At 32.7% G+C, this 19,522-nt stretch overlaps 1 long non-coding RNA gene and 1 pseudogene across 2 annotated transcripts; one reads left to right on the top strand and one right to left on the bottom strand.

The window, feature by feature from the left end:
* The window catches only part of LOC127149754 (exosome complex exonuclease RRP44 homolog A-like), a 33,210-nt pseudogene extending 15,566 nt beyond the window's left edge, over positions 1-17,644 (top strand).
* LOC127149682 (uncharacterized) lies at positions 4,299-6,084 on the bottom strand. Of its 2 annotated transcripts, none has more exons than XR_007821420.1 (3): positions 5,886-6,084; positions 4,523-4,768; positions 4,299-4,409 (listed from the first exon to the last, which is right to left on the bottom strand). It is a non-coding gene; the product is annotated as an uncharacterized LOC127149682 (long non-coding RNA). The 2 variants fall into 2 exon arrangements; XR_007821419.1 differs by having other exon boundaries at positions 5,842-6,064.
* Positions 17,645-19,522: the final 1,878 nt, after the last annotated feature.

Consider the following 19,522-nt stretch of genomic DNA (forward strand, 5'->3'; position numbering starts at 1 on the left):
TAATCTCAATACAAACAAAGACAAAAAACTTGTAATGTTTCAACTTGTAATCCAATATTTTTCTTCATTAATATGGTAAAATCAACTAACAGCATATGAAGGTGCAATATGACTCTGTCACAAACATCCACAAATCAACTAATGCACTGCAATATCTGTCTACTCAATATTGAGAGATTTGTACATCAAAACAATGTGAACTCTATCACAAATATCAGCAAAACTACTGTACTACAATATCCATCTACTTATAATTGAGAGATTTACAAATCAAAACTAGGTGCAAGATCCTTTATTTTAGGAGAATGCCTTGTTGGTTGTGGAGAAACATTCTTCTTGCCTCTTGCATTCTTTTGCTCTTTCACATTCTCCAACACTTTCTTTGATAGTTTAGGTTGTCTCTTCGGCCTAGCATTTTCAATGTTCTTCGTTATTTCCATAATTTTCACTTTTGTCTTTTCTTGGAAAACCTGAAAAATAATATTGAATTAGGGTTTATACATATACACATTAAGTCTATCATAAAACAACAAAATGTGATTATTATAATACCTTCACTTTGTTTGATGTGTCATGCACCATTTTTTACTTATTTTCACGATGATTATCATTTTCCTCGGTTTCCTCATTATCTTCAATCTTTTATAGATATTAATATTAGTATTGCAATGAAAAGAATTATAGAAACTGTCAATATCCTATCATTGATAAACTTTTGAATCACAATTGAGATCTAAGAATAGTTTATCACTGATAGAATCCTATCAGTAATAGACTTAAATCATAGAAAGAACAGTCTATCATTGATACAATTCTACCATTGATAGACTTTTCACTCACAAACATAATATTCTTGGAAAAAATAAAAGTAAAAAACCTAGAAGCTTTAATAATTTTACCTCTTTCTCTTTATCAACATCATCATCAATCATTTCTAAACTTATTGATGGAGGAGGATTCTTTTCCAAGGGCTCTTGAGATTGTTTTTCACTTTCACATTTGTGCGAAAGTCTTTGATTTACAACTTCTGCCAATGAAAGTAATAAACAAACAATCTCCTCTTGTCCCTTCTTCAAGCAGTCTAAATCTTCTTTGTGCTATTTTTTTAAATCTTCAATATCTTCATGTAAAGAAGATATTACTTCTACCTTATTTTTGTCCTTCATAGCACATGCTTCTTTATCCAATCTATCATTTTCTAATTCCAAAAAATATTTGAAGTACTCAGATTTCATTTCTTCTTCTGATGCAACCACTAGAAGAATTTTGGCCTTTAATGTCACTTGGCAACCGACATCTTTGTGAGCGTTATTAAAGGCCTTTAATGTCGGTTGGGCTTTAATGTCGGTTTAAAAGCGACATTAAAGGCCTCTTTAATGTCGGTTTAAAAACGACATTAAAAGCCTTTAATGTCAGTTTTCAACCGACATCTTTGATGGTGTTATTGAAGCCCTTTAATGTCGGTTGGGCTTTAATGTCGGTTTAAAAACGACATTAAAGCCCTTTTTAATGTCGGTTTGTCAGTTTTCAACCGACACCTTTGATAGTGTTATTGAAGCCCTTTAATGTCGGTTGAACTCTGATATATCGGTTTACAACCGACATTAAAGCCTAGTTTTTTATTCATGTTTACAAATTTATTTTTATTTAATTGTTACATTATTGTCCTATAGACCGACATTTGGTCAATGTAGATAAATATGTTTTTCACACGCCAACAAATCAATGAAATTCATATTATGTTAGAAACTATAACATTTGTCTTTTACATTTGAATACACAAAATAAAATATTAATATTATGTTTATATATACATTCTACAATAGTACATGAAAAAAGATTCTAATACAAGAATTAAATAATTGAAAATCCTAAATGCCTTCTCAGTCTTCAATTTTCAACGGTCGCTTGGCCATTTCTACACAATCGCTTAGCTTTCAACCCAATATCACTTCAATTATCTACAAACAATATCCAAATAAACCATTTATATGAATAACAATGCTGTTTGAAGTATTGAAATTGCAGAGAAGGATGAAAAGTTCTTAAGATTTTATATCCACACCCCAATCCATATATATATTTATATGACACAAGTTTTATATTGATCAGGATTAAGAATGCAAAACCAAAGAAAACAGTAAAATATGATATGACATCTAATGTAAAAAAAATATAGACAACATTCAGAATAACGCTCTGTTCTTGGGTCCAAAAGAGTTTAAAATATTCAGGAAATTAAGACGAGTACACTTCAAATGTACAAACTAGACAAATCAAAGAGGTTAACATCTCTCACTCAGGTTAGCTGGAGACTTCCCAAATAATCTACTGATATACCTAATTCTCTACATTCAAGATCTCCACTTCCGTTGGGTCTATCATAATGCTTGACTAGAAAAATCATTTTAAGTCATTTTCGATGTCCAAGAAATTCCTACTTTATCGATAAACAGATTTCACTTCTAGGAAACAAAACATTACTTCCAATGTTCATACATACAGAACTATATTTATACAATTTATTCTTCAAAATTGTAAGCTTGCAAAGCGTCGATCCAAAATTTGTAGATACAATTCCTAGAATTAACTTTGTGAATCAGCAGGTACATAGAAGATAGAACTTACAGGCAATACTTCATTGGCCATTTCAAGCACTATGGCATTAGCATCGGCAAAAGGCAGCAAACCTGCTAAAGAACCCCTTCCAGCCATGCGAAACCGCCCCGAATTGTACACTACTATCAGATCAACACCACCATCTTCTTCAAACTTGGCAGATATCCCAGTGCCTGCACCAGCCCCTATTATGGGAACTCCTTTATGTATTTGAGCTTTCAAGTTCCCCAATATCGTTTGTGTTCTTTGCAAAGTTTCTGTTTATTACGTAATCAGATTAAGCAGCCCAGAAAAACTAATTACAGAAATTATGTGCCTTCTTATACTAGAAGGTCAAGCAAATGATATTGGTAATAACCTGGTCTTGCCTCTGGGAAGTCACTAAGACTGTATGTAATGTTTCCATAATCCTTTCGAAGGTCTTGACTAGTTTCAGCTAAAACAAGTTTTAGAAATTATGGAGTGCGGTAGATCATATCATCATACATCATCACACAACACAAGCTCACATTCATGCATTTTATGCCATGGAATTACAGCCCCCAAACTTAACTTCTTTTTTTGTCCTCAATTAATATTATAAAGAATTCCCAAACCCCAACATGCATACTAAATTTTATAATTGCAAAAGATGGCCGCTTTTCAGAAGGTGGTCTCCAATCAATTACCAAGCATAATCACAAACTCCCTTGAGGCACGCACAAGAGTTTAACTGTGGCCATCAACTTTGAAAAATTACAAACATACTAGAGGAAGAAATTTGGAACTAAAAAAACTCTAATTACATTAGTTTAAACAATTATGCTTACTTGTTCTAAAACTAAAAACAGAGTTTGCTAAACTTACATTGGTGCGTAGCTCAAAACTCTTACTATCTTTCGATTGAGATCACGAACACTTTATGAACAACGGTAGGAGTCTTTCCAACTATTCACTTTATGAACAACGGTAGGAGTTTTTCCTACTAAATTAACTTCCATACTAAACCCCATCTTCTTCTATTAATCGACCCCTTCACTCTATGCTTCACTTTAGTGTTATTAAAGGTCTTCCCCTTTCCTACCATGCATCATAAGACAGAGTTAATTCAAATTTGACAGAAATAACGCAGAAAGAACAGACAAATCCCTCTTTGCTTTTTGGATGCTTTGAATCAATAATTGTTCAAACCATCCAAGAAAGGTTTAAATCTGAACTTTTGAAGGGACCAATAAAATAAATAGTCATTTGAATTTCTTATAATCTTATTTACAGTAGTATTATAACGTGCATTGCTTACTGAAAATTCAACAATATTAAATTATATAGGACATAATTAATTTTATACCTTATTTGCTAGCTGCATGTTCTCCTTTTGCAATGCCTTTTCCTACAATCATTTTATGAACCAAATTTTACACCATGGAAAATAAAAAATTATAGTCCTATATGCATAATTAATGATGCCAAAACATTAATTACTCTAAAACTAAGTTATTCACCTTTTTGTGCAATATTGAAATAGATTATTGCATTAGTTGGTTCTGCAACAAAGTAACCCCAAAATCATTTGCATTAGTTGGTTCTGCAAATTAGTGAATTGATTAAGGCAGACCTTTCTAGATCTTATCCGCTTGAGTGATGTGTCAAGTTTAAATGGAAATTGTTAAATCTTATTTCTCCACTACTTCAGATCGTACTCAAACATAGACGCCAACTCCATCTGCAGAAGAAGTGAAATTGGCCAAAATGATGCAAAATCTTATAACAAAAGACCTGTCAATCCCTTGCCAATCGGAAATAACAAACCCCTACAGACAACCAACAAAAGAACATTCATTAGGGGCTTGCACGATTGTCTACGATCCATTTGAGTATATGATCATAAGAATCTCACTTGAGTTTATCTAAATTCTTTGAATACCTTGAACTTGAGCTTGTTCTTGAGGAAGCCAGTTACAAGATCACAGTTGGCGTGCATTCTCACTCCATTCCAGCTTGAGTAAGATACCATTACTGTTGCAACACCCTTATATATCGAATTATAATATGCAAGCATGTGAATGTTAAGCAATCCATTATAGTCAATCACAGTGTTATTTTCATCGATATATCCCTGGTTGTGCCACCATCTCCTACAAAGATCTTAGCACAAGCCGCAACTTTTTGTCTGAAGTGAAATAAGTTAAGATAGAAAAGTAGTTAGGTTAATGGAACATATCCAAATATATTCATTTGAATCACTAGATTATGGCTGATTCTAGCATAGACTAGTTGAACCATGAGCTAACATTTGAACTTTTAACTAAAAAAGGTTCTTATAATTTTATTCAGATGTTTATAATTTTTAACCATGAGCTAACACTATATTCAGATGTTTATAATTTTATCTTCCGCTAGATCAACAATTGAACTTTTAACTAAAAAAGGTTCTTATAAGAAAAATCCAAGACATATAATCTCTATCAAGAATTGACACACTTGATATGCATAATAGGCCTTTGCACATACCTAAACAGTACAAATACAAGATGATACTAAATTTTGTATTTTTCCTGACCAAATTGGGAGTATATCAAAGCAATTGGACTAAAGGCCATCAATACACGCAACAAAGCCTACCAACTCTTAAAAGGAAGCCCATGAAATCACTCACAAAAATTAAATGCGTTTACAATCAATAAAGATACATAATCTGGTTTTGGTGGAAGTAAGAAGCCATCTACAAACTAGCACTAAGAATCTTAATAATAGTTGTAAGTCGAATTTTCTCTGGTAAAGTTTCCTTGAAGGAATGAAACAAGACAAAAATATACATATTCAAGATTGAACCCCAAAAAAGTTATGAAACAGGAAATTTATATATTTAACTAGTTTGCACAAAGAAAACAAATAATCAGAGATCTGAAGAAACAAATTATACCCTAGCCCATAGGCATCTATAGATTCTTCAACATTGAAGAGGACTCCTCGACAGTTTACTATTTCGTTTGTCCATTGTATTAATATCCGCATATTTCTTACAGCCAATAAAACTATAATCGACATTTTTCTTTTCTTTTTCGCTTTGTTCATCTGCATCTTCCTAAACAATTTTTCTTCTATTTTATTTATTGATTCGGATAAGAACGATAAATTATATTTTCTTTTGTTCCTTTTACTTCATGAACCTGTTTTTCGTAATTTGTGATGATAAAAATGTTCTTGATTTTTATGTTGGAAGGTAAAGAGGATAAAAAAAACCTTATAGATCTGAAAGATGAGTAGCGGCAGTGAGATCTACAAACCTAATCGTTGGCAATGATCTCAACTCGATCCTACTGCCACACACCGACGCAAGAGTACGTGGTTCCAAATCGATTCCGATCGCTAGACCTTCTCTTTTACTGGCCATAGTAAATCTTCAAATCGTCGATGGAAAAAAGAATCTACAAGAAAATTTGATTGGTGGCTGTAGAATTTAGGGTTAGAAGATTCCAAAGTTATAAGGAGGAAGAAGAGAGGAGAAGAATTTATATATAAACTTTTAAGGAAAAAGAAAAGGTAAAGTAAGAGAGAGAAAACTTGATTTTTTACCAAATTAAAAAATAAAAAAAATTACAAAGGGGCTTTAATGTCGGTTTTAAACCGACATTAAAGAGATCTTTAATGTCGGTTTAAAACCGACATTAAACGTCCGCATTTTGAAAACCGACATTAAAGCCTATTTTTCATTTTTTTTCACTCGACATTAAAGGCCAGATTTCTTGTAGTGAACAATGCGGTCCACAGATAGCTCAAAAACAAAATATTTAATCAGTATTAAACAAAAAAGAAACTATCACTTATATGGATCTATCACTGATAAGGATCTATCACTGATAAGTATCTATCACTGATAAGTATCTATCACTGATAAGTATCTATCACTGATATGGATCTATCACTGATATCGATCTATCACTTAGTAACAACAAATTTAGAAAATACTAAAAAAGAAAACAAATGAAACTTACATTTTTTCTAGAAAGATGTTATCCTCAAGATTTTGCCAATCGAGTTGTTCACTGGATTCTCAATTTAATATTCTTGGACACCCTTTCCCTATTCTTGTCACATACCCACTAGCAAGTTGAGGAAGTATTTCATATGTCTAGTAAGCTAGAACCATAGGGAAGCCTTGTAGAAAGGCACATACTTTAAATTCTGTTTCTGAGTTCTTAGACTTTCTTTTGGATTTCACCGCATTTTGAATGAATTGCTTTGTAAGACTAAAGCACAACCTTCCCCAAGGATAATTCCTAATCTTCTCTTTATCATCCAACATTTTTACATGTTTCAAATCCAACATATTGTGATTTTGCCTAGGAATTAAAATATTGTACAAGAAGTAAATGTTGGCTAATTTTACTAGTTCTTCTTCATCGATGCAGGATTTACAGTGATAGTTAAAAGCAGTTTTCAATTCTTATATACTAATGAAAGTGTTCTTTCTAAAAAACAATTGTTTAACGATAGACTCATTTTCTTCTGTTGCATCTAAAACATCTACTATAGGATATTCACCACAATTTAACCCTATAATCAAACAAAAATCTCACAGTCCAAACTCCACAATGTTATACCTTCGATGTTGAAAAGAAGAATATTGTTGTCTGTCGAGACACATTGTCTTCTAATCAAGTGTGCTAATAGCTGTAAAGGTATTTTTGTCATTTTTAAATTTAACAAGTGTCCAAATGGTCATTCTTTAAACAAGTCTAGACAACTAGGTGATAAACTTTCAATAATATGATCAGAAGTTTGTTGATTACAGTACACAGTGATTGTCAAGGTTGACTTCCACATTTCTTTGGGAATAATTAATTGTTTTCCCTGTTTAGAGTAAAATAATTGTTACAAATATGCAACATACTAACTTAGAAACAAAAAATATATATACATATAATGGAATACCTTCTCTTTTTTAATATTCTTTTTACTTGATGAAGCTTCATGTGTTGAGGCTCGTTTTGCACATTTTTCATTTCGTTCGCTTTCCATAATATCTTTTTTCTTATCCATCTATTAAAATTACAAAAAACACATCAACCCAATGAACAAAACATCCCCCAAATCTATTAGTGATACAAACATATCAGTGATACAAACATATAATAACAATCCAACACAAACAAAGCAAAACATCCTTTAAGCTTATAGAAACATATCACTGATAGAATATAAAAAACATCACACAAAAATATACATTAAACTTAATTATCTACTAACATCGCAATGCAAATAAACTAAACATCCCTCAAGACTATTGGTGATACAAATATATCACTGATATGATGGAAAAACAAAAACCAAGCAGAGACATGCAGCAGCGGAAGATAAAGATCATGCTTTACTCTATATGCATCTAAACGATTTAGAAGCTAACATGCACATGCTATACGATGGACCTAAACGAAGACAGAGGAAGGTAAACGATGTTCTTACCTTTGTAGTTCAAGACCTCTTCTTTAATCCAACACTTCTCCTCTACCTGAAAAACACGAGCTAAGACAACCACCAAGTTGACCTACTATGCTCAGGGCCAAAAATGGAGTCGTGGGACTCGGCTATGTGAAGAGAATATTGAGAGAGATGGGAGTCAATCACTTTGGTGTTACAAGAGCAAAAACTCATACTTTTCTCATTCGGTAATGAGAAATTTTATATGAAATCTACATGCAAATTACATGCAATATTATTTCATATAAGTTCAACACCTCATTAATCATCAATGGGATTATTAGCTTCAAATTCACAATTAATTGCCACATTTCCCATTAACCATTAATTAATAAAATAATTAACCAAAGTAGCATTTTGGTCATTTGACCAACTTTAGTCAAAGTCAAACTTTGACTTTTCTTAGTCAAGAGTCAACTTTTTGACTTTTTACTAAGTTTTCCGTCTTGACTAATTCTAACCTCCCGAGTATGAATCTATATTCATTTCTCTAAAATTTAAATCATATTTGAAAATAAAGCCGGTCAAAGTTCAAAATCAACATTTTGACTTTTTGACCATTTACTAAACTTTTTAAGCTTTTAATATGAATCTATACTCATATTTGTTTAAATCATATTTAAACACAAAACTTTAAAGTTTATTTTTACTGACTTATATCTTATACATTTGTCGGTTTCTTTCTCTTTATCTTTATTCGAACAATTTGAGTTACTTCAACATACTTGTTCTTAGTTGAATCCATATGAGCTAGTAGGGGAACCTAATGGACCTATAGATCATGGGCTCCAACAATTCGAGATTAACTAGCTAAACTCTTTTAGACCAAAGTTAATTAACATTCGTTAACTAAAAAGTCATTCTACTAAAGACTCTTAGTTGCACTACCTCACTACAGATATATTTCTGACAACCTGATATCACCATAATGGGTAAGTCGATCCTTCACAGGTTGTTCGTAATCTTGGCTGAGTCAAAATACCATTTTTACTCCCGAGATTACATCTTGCTCCTTAAGTCCCACTGATCCACTATTGAACAATTGGTTTAAGGTCCAACCTATAAACCAGAATCCTTCTCTGTGCAATGAGAAGGTGGGGCCCCTTGTTCAAGACTTGGATTCAGTCCTTAAGGGAACAACCTATCTACTATCCCAGAAGTGGGTAGGAGTGAATTCCATCTTGCACCCTATGTCCTTAGCTATCCACTTGGTCTTACCCCTGAAATAGGAGGCTTATTGGGTCAGCGATGTTGAGCTGCCCTCACCTATGCAGATCTAAGGATACTACCGAATGAACAGAAGTTCATAGTTAGCTCAGGATTAAGATCAAGTTACCTAGGTCATCATAAATGAAAATAGCCAGTTTATAGTTTACGAGGTTATAACTAAAAGTGACTACTTCGTGGTTCCAGTGTTATGCAAACCATTTACATAGGATGCCTCCACTCCCATGTCTCTACATGAATGATTCACGATTACATCGTTTGTACTAACTACGGAGCGGGCCGCATCCATAATGTTTATGCAGAATAAGGCGCCCAACCTTATTTATACACTATAGATCATTTGGGCTATTAACTTAAACTTAATCCATGTTTATGTCTTTACATAAAGCTCAAGTATATATGACAAACTAGTAAATAGCCTCGGGACCTTTAAGTTTATTGGTTTTAAGATTATAGCATTTAATAATAAAATTTATTGAATGAAATAACAAAATATGAGTTTTAGGACATAAATTCGCACATGATAGACCCTAACCCTATACACTAACACACAAACCTAAAACAGATCAGCATGTTAAATATTTCAACATAAACCAGTTAAACATTCTCCAAATTCATCAATCAGTGATAGAAAGATATCACTGATAGACCTTAAGCAACATAACACAAAATCTAAATTAAACTAGAGCTTCTACTAACTTCCCAAATCAAATAGGCTAAACATCTTCCAAGACTATCAGGAATTGAAACATATCAACAATAGACCCTAGGCAACAACATATAAGAAGTGCACATTAAACTAAAATATCTAATAATAATCCAACAGAAATAAGTAAAACATCCTTCAAGTTGATAGAAACATATTACTGATACAACATAAACAACATTACATAAAAATATACATTAAACTAAATTATCTACTAACATCCCAATGCAAACAAACTAAACATCCCTTAAGACTATCAGTGATACAAATATATCATCGATAGACCCTAACCCTATACACTAACACACAAACCTAAAACAGATCAGCATGTTAAACATTTCAACATAAACAAGTTAAACATCCTCTAAATCTGTCAATCAGTGATAGAAACACATCACTGATAGAAACACAAACTGAAAAACAGAGTACAAACAAACAGAAAATGAAGGAATCAATTTCAAAGAAATAGAAAAAGAAAAAAATCTTCTTCAAACAGGTTACGACCAAACGAAAACAAAGATACCTTACGAAAGTAACTTACTATTTCAAACAAAAAGTAAATAACTTACGATTGTAAGGTGGAGTGAAGAACTTAGCGAAATGGAGAGTGTAGCGAAGTGAATAACGCAAAACAAAGAAGTCTGTAAGATGAAGTGGAGAACGTAGCGCAACGGGAGGAAAATAAAATAACGCAAACCAGTATCGACACCGGAAAACCAAATCGGAGTACGAAGAAAGTAGAAGGAAGTAGAAGAAAGTAGAAAGAAGTAGAAGAAAATAGAAAATAGGAGGAAATTGTGAAGAAGTTTGCTTGAAATCGTATTTCAGAAGCTTAATGTGTATTAGGGGCAATTTCGTCTTTGTTGTTAAAAATTGCCATGTTTGCAAACTTTTTTATCTTTTGCTATATCCTTAATTAATTTAAGGCCCAATGCTATATCCCCACTCAACCCAATTAATATGAGTCAAATCAATGTGATTGAGTTCATGGACCAGACCAGACCCAAGTTCATAAAAACTCACCAGGAACTCTATAAATAGAGGTGTTCCCTTCATTTGTGAGGATGGAAATTTTCTGAATAAGGTCTAAATAGAATTCTCCTAGAAGATACAAGACTCCTTAACAAGCGTTCGCTTCGTCAAATCAAGTGTAAGCATTCAGCCGAGAGAGAATCAGAGGATTAAATTCTAGAGATCGAACCACATCGCATCAAATCAACATAAATACAACATCAACAAAAGTTCAACTCCACGAATCAAATTTCTTCAAAAATCTCGTGTGAACACATGCGTTTAAAAATTCATGAATGCACGAGAAAATTTCTTATGATGATATAAAGGAGACGAGCAATTTTAGAGGGTTAAAATTGCAAAAAAAAAAAAAAATCTCTTTTAAAATGTTTATTTTATAATTTTAAGTTTAAGGTTAAGATTTCACTACTTATCTAAGTTTGATGTGCAATTAATACAACTTGACAAAGTCTAGTGTCAAAATTGATTTTTTCCCTAAAACTTTGATTCACAATATGTTTAAATCTTTTAGTGATGAGATGATAAATATGATTGCATGTTATCTCGGTACAATACTGATGTCTAGCAATACATAAGCAATTGAGAATTAAATGAGTAGTACACAATTTTAGGTACTAGTTAGTCTGAAATACGTTGGAGGGGGGGTGAGGAGGTGGAAAATATTTCAGTGCCTTTTCTCATTCAGTAAAATATTTGGACCCTTTTGAATACTTCAGGTGGTCTTAATTGAAAATGATATAAACTCCAAGCCATTTTCTTCACAAGTTATGGCTTGCTTGCCTCTGTTACCATGGTCAGTGTCTCCTGTTGATATTGCAAACCTCATTCGATAGGATTTGCAGCATTTAAATGTTTTTAGTGTGGACCCTCCATATTGAAGACTGATTCAAATTACGTGATTATTTAAATTAATGTTTTTTAATTTATTTTCTGTTAATAGGTTAAGTTAGTAAGTGTTAGTTTATGGTTTTGTTTGTAAGCCTTTAATAAGGTATTTTAATTGATTGTCCATATATGAAAAAAAAAAAAGGAAAGTAGTTTTTTCTGACCTGACCTGCTGAATTTTTGTTTCAGTATCCATAAGGTGTCTAAAATTTCTCCAACAATTTTGGTATCAGAGCTAAGTTCGAGAGAGTGAGTTGAGTGTAAAACACAGTGAGAAAAGATGGGAAACAATGGCAACAACAACACAACCACTCATTCCAATCTTCAAAGGAGAAGGCTACGAGTTTTGAAGTATTTGTATGAAGACTCTTCTCAAATCTAAAGACTTATGGGACTTAGTAGAACAAGGCTATGCGGGTCCTGACGACGAAGGCAAGTTGGGGAGAATAGGAAGACAGACTCGAAGGCGTTGGTGATTATTCAACAAGAAGTCCATGAAAGTGTTTTTTTTGCAGATTGCTGCAGCAACAACGTCCAAACAAGCGTGACTGATTTTGCAAAAGGCATTTCAAGGAGATTCAAGAGTACTTGTGGTTAAATTGCAATAACTTAGACGAGACTTTGAGACCTTGATGATGAAAAATGGAGAATCGATTGCTGATTTTTTGTCACGGACAACAACAATTATTAGTCAGATGCAAACATAGGGCGAAACAATTATGGATCAGACTATAGGGGAGAAAGTACTGAGAAGTTTGACTCCAAAGTTTGATCATGTTATGGCTGCAATAGAAGAATCAAAGGATCTGTCCACTTTCACATTTATTGAATTAATGAGATCTCTTCAAGCACATGAGTCGAGAATCAATAGATCGATGGAAAGAAACGAAGAAAAAGCGTTTCTTTGCAGCAGAGAATATCGTGGTTGAGGTTGTGGTATCGAAAAAGGATGTAACCGAAATGAAGAACAAAGACAGTTCAGAGTGCAATCAAGCAACAAAGCTAATATTCAATGCTACCATTGCAAGAAGTTTGGTCATGTAAAGGCAGACTGTTGGTACAAAAATCAGAGAGCCAATTTTGCAGCAGAGAATGAAGCATCGGAGAATAATGGAAAGGGTGAAAATAAGCTTTTTATGACAAACATACCTAATGATCAAAAGACAGCGGAGGTGTGGTTCATTGATAGCGGTTGTTCGAATCAAATGACAGGTTTGAAGCATGTATTCAAAGAGCCTAACGAAGGAGAAAAGTTGAAGGTGGAGCTCGGAAATGACAAGGAGCTACAAGTAGAAGGCAAAGGAACGATGGGAATTGAAACTCACCATGAAAATAGGATTCTCACAAATGTTCAGTATGTGCTCGAGATTGGATATAATTTGCTGAGTGTTGGACAACTAATGGACAATGGGCATTCTATCTGGTTTGATGATGGTGCATGCTTGATAAAAAATAAGCAAACAGGACGAGTTTTGGCAAAAGTAAAGATGACCCAAAGCAAAATGTTTTCGCTGGAAGTTTCAAATGTGGAAAATTTTTCTCTTACTGCTACTAGCAACTAATACAACAAAGAACAACTCGAAGTTATGACATTTAAGGTATGAACATCTTAATATTAAAGGGCTTTCTTTGCTAAATCAAAGAGATATGGTTATTGGGTTACCAAAAATCAGTGCTATTAATATCTGTGAAGGATGTGTGTATGGAAAACAAACTCGAAAATCTTTTTCTATTGGGAAAGCTTAGAGAGCCTCAAAGTGTCTCGAGCTAATTCATGTTGATCTGTGCGAGCAAATGCAGACAAAGTCTCTTGGTGGGAGCTTTTATTTCTTGATTTTTATAGATGATTATAGCCGTATGAGTTGGATATATTTTCTAGAAAGAAAATCAGTAACATTTAAGAAGTTCAAGCATTTCGAGGCAAAGGTACAAAAGCAAAGTGGCATGTTCATCAAATCTCTTCGCAGTGATAGAGGTGGAGAATTTTTGTCCAATAACTTCAACCATTTTTACAAGGAACATGGCATCCATAGGGAGTTGACAACACCTTATACTCCGGAGCAAAATGGGGTAGCCGAGAGGAAAAATCAAACTGTGGTGGAGATGGCAAGAAACATGTTGCAAATGAAAGGCCTTTCGAATGATTTTTAGGCTGAAGCAGTCTCAACTTCCATTTACCTACTGAACATCTCACCAACAAAAACTGTCATGAATAAAACTCCATTTGAAGCTTGGTATGACAAAAAACCCAATGTAAGTCATTTAAGAGTTTTTTGTTGTATTTCCTATGCTTTGTTATCTTCTCAAGTTCGTCAAAAACTTGATAAAAAATCAAAAAAATGCATTTTTGTTGGTTATTGTACTCAATTCAAAGCATATAGATTGTATAGCCCTCTTAATGACAAAATTCTCACAAAAAGAGATGTAGTGTTTGATGAGAGTGCTAGTTGGGATTGGCAAAATAATGAAGAATATGTTTCTCTAGTGCATGGTGAATTGACAAATGATGGAGAACAAACTGTGGTTGAATCCTCAATGGAAACACCTACTTCAACACCTTCGTCGAGTGCTCCATCAACATCACAAAGTTACCACTGTCTATCAAGTAATGATGAAACATCAGATGAACTGCCATCTCAGAGGTTTCGGTCCATGGAAGATATCTATAATTCTTCTCAATTTGCTCTTATGGTTTCTGACCCAGTGTGTTATGATGAGGCAGCAGGCAAAGAAGAATGACAGCTATTGAGAAGAATGGAACATGGAAAATGGTAGACTTACCGGAAGGAAAAGATGCAATTGGCTTGAAGTGGGTATATAAGATGAAATTTGTTGCAGATGGGAGTTTAGAGAAGCACAAAGCTCGTCTTGTGGCAAATGGATATGCATATCGACATGGTATTGATTTCGAGGAAATTTTCTCTCCTGTAGCTCGTTTCGAAACCGTGAGTATTGTTCTAGCATTGGCAGCACGACAACAATGGTTGGTCTATCAATTTGATGTCAAGTCGGTCATTCTTAATGGAGAACTGCAAGAAGAAGTCTACGTTGAACAACCGGAAGGTTTTGTTAAAAAGGACAACGAAGAAAAGGTGTATAAGTTAACAAAGGCGTTATATGGGTTGAAACAAGCTCCTCGGACATGGTATAGCAAAATCGACACATTTTTTCAGCAAAATGGATTCAAAAGGAGTGCAAATAAGCCTACCTTGTATGTGAAAAAGGGAGGTAAAAATGATTTCATCATTGTTTGTCTTTATGTTGATGATATCATTTATACCTAGTTCATCTAATTCTTTTGTTGCTGAGTTCAAATCAAAAATGAAGAATAAATTTGAGACGACAGATTTAGGTTTGCTACATTTCTTTCTTGGTTTAGAAGTTTGTCAAACTGATGGTGGGATATTTATCTCATAAAAGAAGTATGCCAAGGATCTTCTAAAAAAATTTGGTATGATCAATTGCAACCCAGCAACTACACCAATGAATGTGAATGAGAAGCTGTAACAAAATGATGGTGCAGAGATGGCCGATGCGCAGCGGCTTAGAAGCCTTGTTGGAGGCTTGATTTATTTAACCCATACCCGTCCCGATATTTCGTATTCTATTGGTGTGATTTCCAGGTTTATGCAATGTCCTTCAAGGGATCATTTAGGAGCAGCAAAGCGAGTTATGCGATACATTACTAGAACTATAGAATATGACATTTGGTACTCTAAAGTTTCTGATTTCAAATTATGCGGGTTTTCTGAAGTTTCTGATTTCAAATTATGCGGGTTCACAGATAGTGATTGGGCGAGCTCCTTAGATGATAGCGAAGTGTTTCAGCGAATATTTTCACTTTAGGGTCAAGAGTTATTACTTTGAAGAAACAAACAACTGTAGCTTTATCATCTTCGAAAGCAGAATATGCTACAGCAACGTCAGCAACATGTCAGGCAATTTGGTTGCCAAGAATGCTAACAGAACTCCAACATGAGCAAGAGCGAGCAATTGTGATATTTTGTGATAACAAAGCAACGATATCAATGACGAAAAATCTGACATTTCATAGCCGGACAAAGCACATTGATATTCGCTTTCATTTTATTCGTGATTTGGTTGCAAAAAAAGAAGTTTCTCTGTCATATTGCAGAAGTTCTGTTACCTTAGAGCTATGATGAGTATTAGCAAATTTGAATCAAGGAGTATTGAAGATTGATTCAAATTACGTGATTATTTAAATTAATGTTTTTTAATTTATTTTCTGTTAACAGGTTAAGTTAGTGGGTAAGTGGTGTAACAATGTGTTTTTTATTTTTAGTAAGTGTCAGTTTTTTGTAAGTCTTTAATAAGACATTTTAATTGATTATTCATATATAAAAAAAGAAGTAGTTTTTTTGTGGCCCGTTGAATTTTTGTTTCAGTATGCATGTCTAAAATTTATCCACACCCCAATGTAGTTGAGTGTTTCTTTAACTCTATTGCTCCTTTTTTTACCTGTTATTATTCCTTAGTGGTGTTGTCAGTTAGTTCTGTCAAACATTAATGGGAGTTCATGGGCTTTTTATCTGTCCAGGTTGCAAAAATATTGATGATGCACTTTGCTCTTCCAAATGGAAATTCTGAAGTTGGAGTTCGTATCCTCAGTTTTTTAACTTTCTATATGTCGAAGAGGTTTTTGCTACTGAAGGGTCTTAACGATGGGTTTCTAAAACACTTTTATGGTTCTAAAAGATTTTAAATGATTAACTTAATCTTTTTGATCTTGTCATTTATTCATCCTTTTATAGAGAAATTAAATATTTTTATTGGAATTCTTTAAAATAGAATATTCTCAGTAGTCTACCAGATTGGGATCTCATTTTAAAAAATTCATAATCGGGATTACTGTTCAAATAATTTGGTGAGTCATTCTAAATAAGTTTGAAAATAGTAGATTCATTTTTCCTAGGGTGGATTGAGTTGGATTCCTTTTGAGGGACTAGAATTTTTTGTTCACTCTTGTATATTCATTCATTTTGTGTAATGAAAGCTCGGTTGGTATTTGCATTTTCAACAACATTCAGTTAGATATTGCTGATGTAACAAATTTTGTTCATCCGGACACTGCATTGGATGACGAGGCTGCACAAAGGGGCACATCAGTCTACCTTGTTCAGCGGAGGATAGATATGCTTCCGAAACCATTAACAGAAGGTCAGCATTTACTATTATGTTGCATTTTTGCAAGAGGCAATGTTTGACAGGTTTTATTCTTATCCACTTTAGCTCAATGTGATGAAAAATCTTAATCTGCAGGATAGATGTTCTCTTTGAGCTGATGTGGAAAGACTGGCATTTTCAGTGATTTGGGTATGTAGTTTATCGGTTCTTTTTTTGGAAATATGGATAAAAGTTTTATTCTGCAGTAACATCTTTAAGTTTCTACCCAACATTAGGCCTTTATCGTATTGTACAACTATTTTATATGATATAATTGACTTTTGTCATCTTTTACTTTGATTATTTGTTTGAGTTATTTGTTTTAATAATCAGTTAGTGAACATGTTTAGACTTCAGTATGCCCCCCTTCCCCCCAGTTGGTGAATTTTAGTTTCAATCACTTGCCCCCAGTGTTTATAGGAAATGACACCTGGAGGCGATATTGTTTCTACTCGATACACCAAAAGCATCATTAAGTCGAGTGCTGCGTTATCTTACGTTGAAGCTCAGGCTAGGATGGATGACAGGTAATTTCATGTCGGTTATAACTATCTGAAGTTTTTTTTGGAGTTTATAATAATTTCTTCTTTAACATTTACGATAATTGCCACCATTTTCACACGGTGTAGTGTATCGTGGAACCACTCATTTTTATTTTTTTATTCTTTAAAAAATAATAATACTGGTTAGGGGTCTTTTCAAAGATATAAAAAAGCGGCAAAGTGTTTACATTGTATAGAACAATTTCAAAAATAAAAAAAACTTAGAGACCTACCGTGTAAAATACCAAAAATGTGCGGTCAACAATGCGCGTAATATATTTGATAAGACGATTTGGTACACGATCGTTTAGATTTGTCTACACGATCTTTTAAATTTGGCTATCCCAAATCTAAACAATTTTTTTTTTTCAAATTCGTTTAGATTTAAGGTTTCAAATTTAAAAGAAAATTTTAAAATTTGGTATATGATCCTTTATATTTGTCTACACGATCCTTTTAAATTTGGCTATCCCAAATCTAAACAATTTTTTTTTCAAATTCTTTTAGATTTAAGGTTCCAAATTTAAAAGAAAATTTTAAAATTTGGTATATGATCATTTATATTTGGCTACACGATCGTTTAGATTTGCCTACACGATCGTCTACCCCAAATCTAAACGATTTTTTTTCTTCAAAATTTGGTATAAACGATTTTTTCCAATATTCTTTATACACGATCTTTTAATTTTGGTTACTCTAATTTAAATTCCTAACCAAAATTTTCAAGATTCTCTATACACCATCTGCGTAAAAAAGAAAAGAAGAAAGACGATTTGTTTCAATATTCTTTATACACAATTATTCTAATTTAAATGTCTAACTAATTTTTTCAAGATTCTTTTATACACGATACAATGAAAAAAAAAAAGAAAAAGAAGAAGCAGGAATAAAAAGAAATAGATTTGGTTACCCAAATCTAAAGAAAAGAAAGATGGAAGAAATCGCATGAGTACAAACGAACAAGACGATAAATAATTGCAAAGAAGAGAAAATGATGGAAGGAAACATCTGAAATATTTAAAAAATGGCTAAATTGACGAGCTTTGTTACACGACCATAAATATTTCAGTAGTTTGTTATATTTAGGAAAGTTTCCCTAATGGTTAAGATTTTAATGTTTTTTAAAAGTTAAAAGATTTATAATAATATAAAATCTTATAATAATTAGTTTTTAAAAGAAATATTTTATAAAAAGGAAAAATAAAACCTTAACGAACATATAAATTAATTTCAAAAAAAAAAGAAATTTAATTTATTTTATACAAAACCACATAATATCTCATTTGATTTTATTTCAATTGAATTTTTCTAATTTATGGTGTCCCTTTAATCTATAAATAGTGAACTTTGTTTATTCAAAAAGAGAGAAAAATTCTTTAGACAGAAAAATTCTTTGGAGAGAATGAGTGATTTCTTTGCAAAAAGGGGGTTTTTCATTTATTAGTTTCATTACTTTCTTTTTTCTTGGATGTTGCATTTATTACGGATTTAGATTTATTTTGGGATCTCAATCCTTATTTTTGTAAAATAAAAAAAGTATAAGGAAGCTCTTATTATTTTCTTACTACTTGATTTTTACCAATTTTTATTTTTAAAAAAACTTTAGCATTTTTCTTAAGAGGCATAAGTAAATGGATTGTATGTTATTATTATCTTTTTAATCTTAACCATTGACCTCTATTTTCTCTTCTCTAAAATATTGAGAGAAAGAATGAAGGATGGAGAAAATTTTATTACTGTTGCGTTAATATCATCATTATTGTTATTATCATTATTAATATTAAAATTAATGTTACTGTTTTTCTTTTTTAACTTATTATTATTATTAATAGAGAAACTTACATAAATGTAACAAAACTGTAAACTA

Source organism: Cucumis melo, chromosome 6, assembly GCF_025177605.1.
Source record: "Cucumis melo cultivar AY chromosome 6, USDA_Cmelo_AY_1.0, whole genome shotgun sequence".
NCBI classification, from domain to species: domain Eukaryota; kingdom Viridiplantae; phylum Streptophyta; class Magnoliopsida; order Cucurbitales; family Cucurbitaceae; genus Cucumis; species Cucumis melo.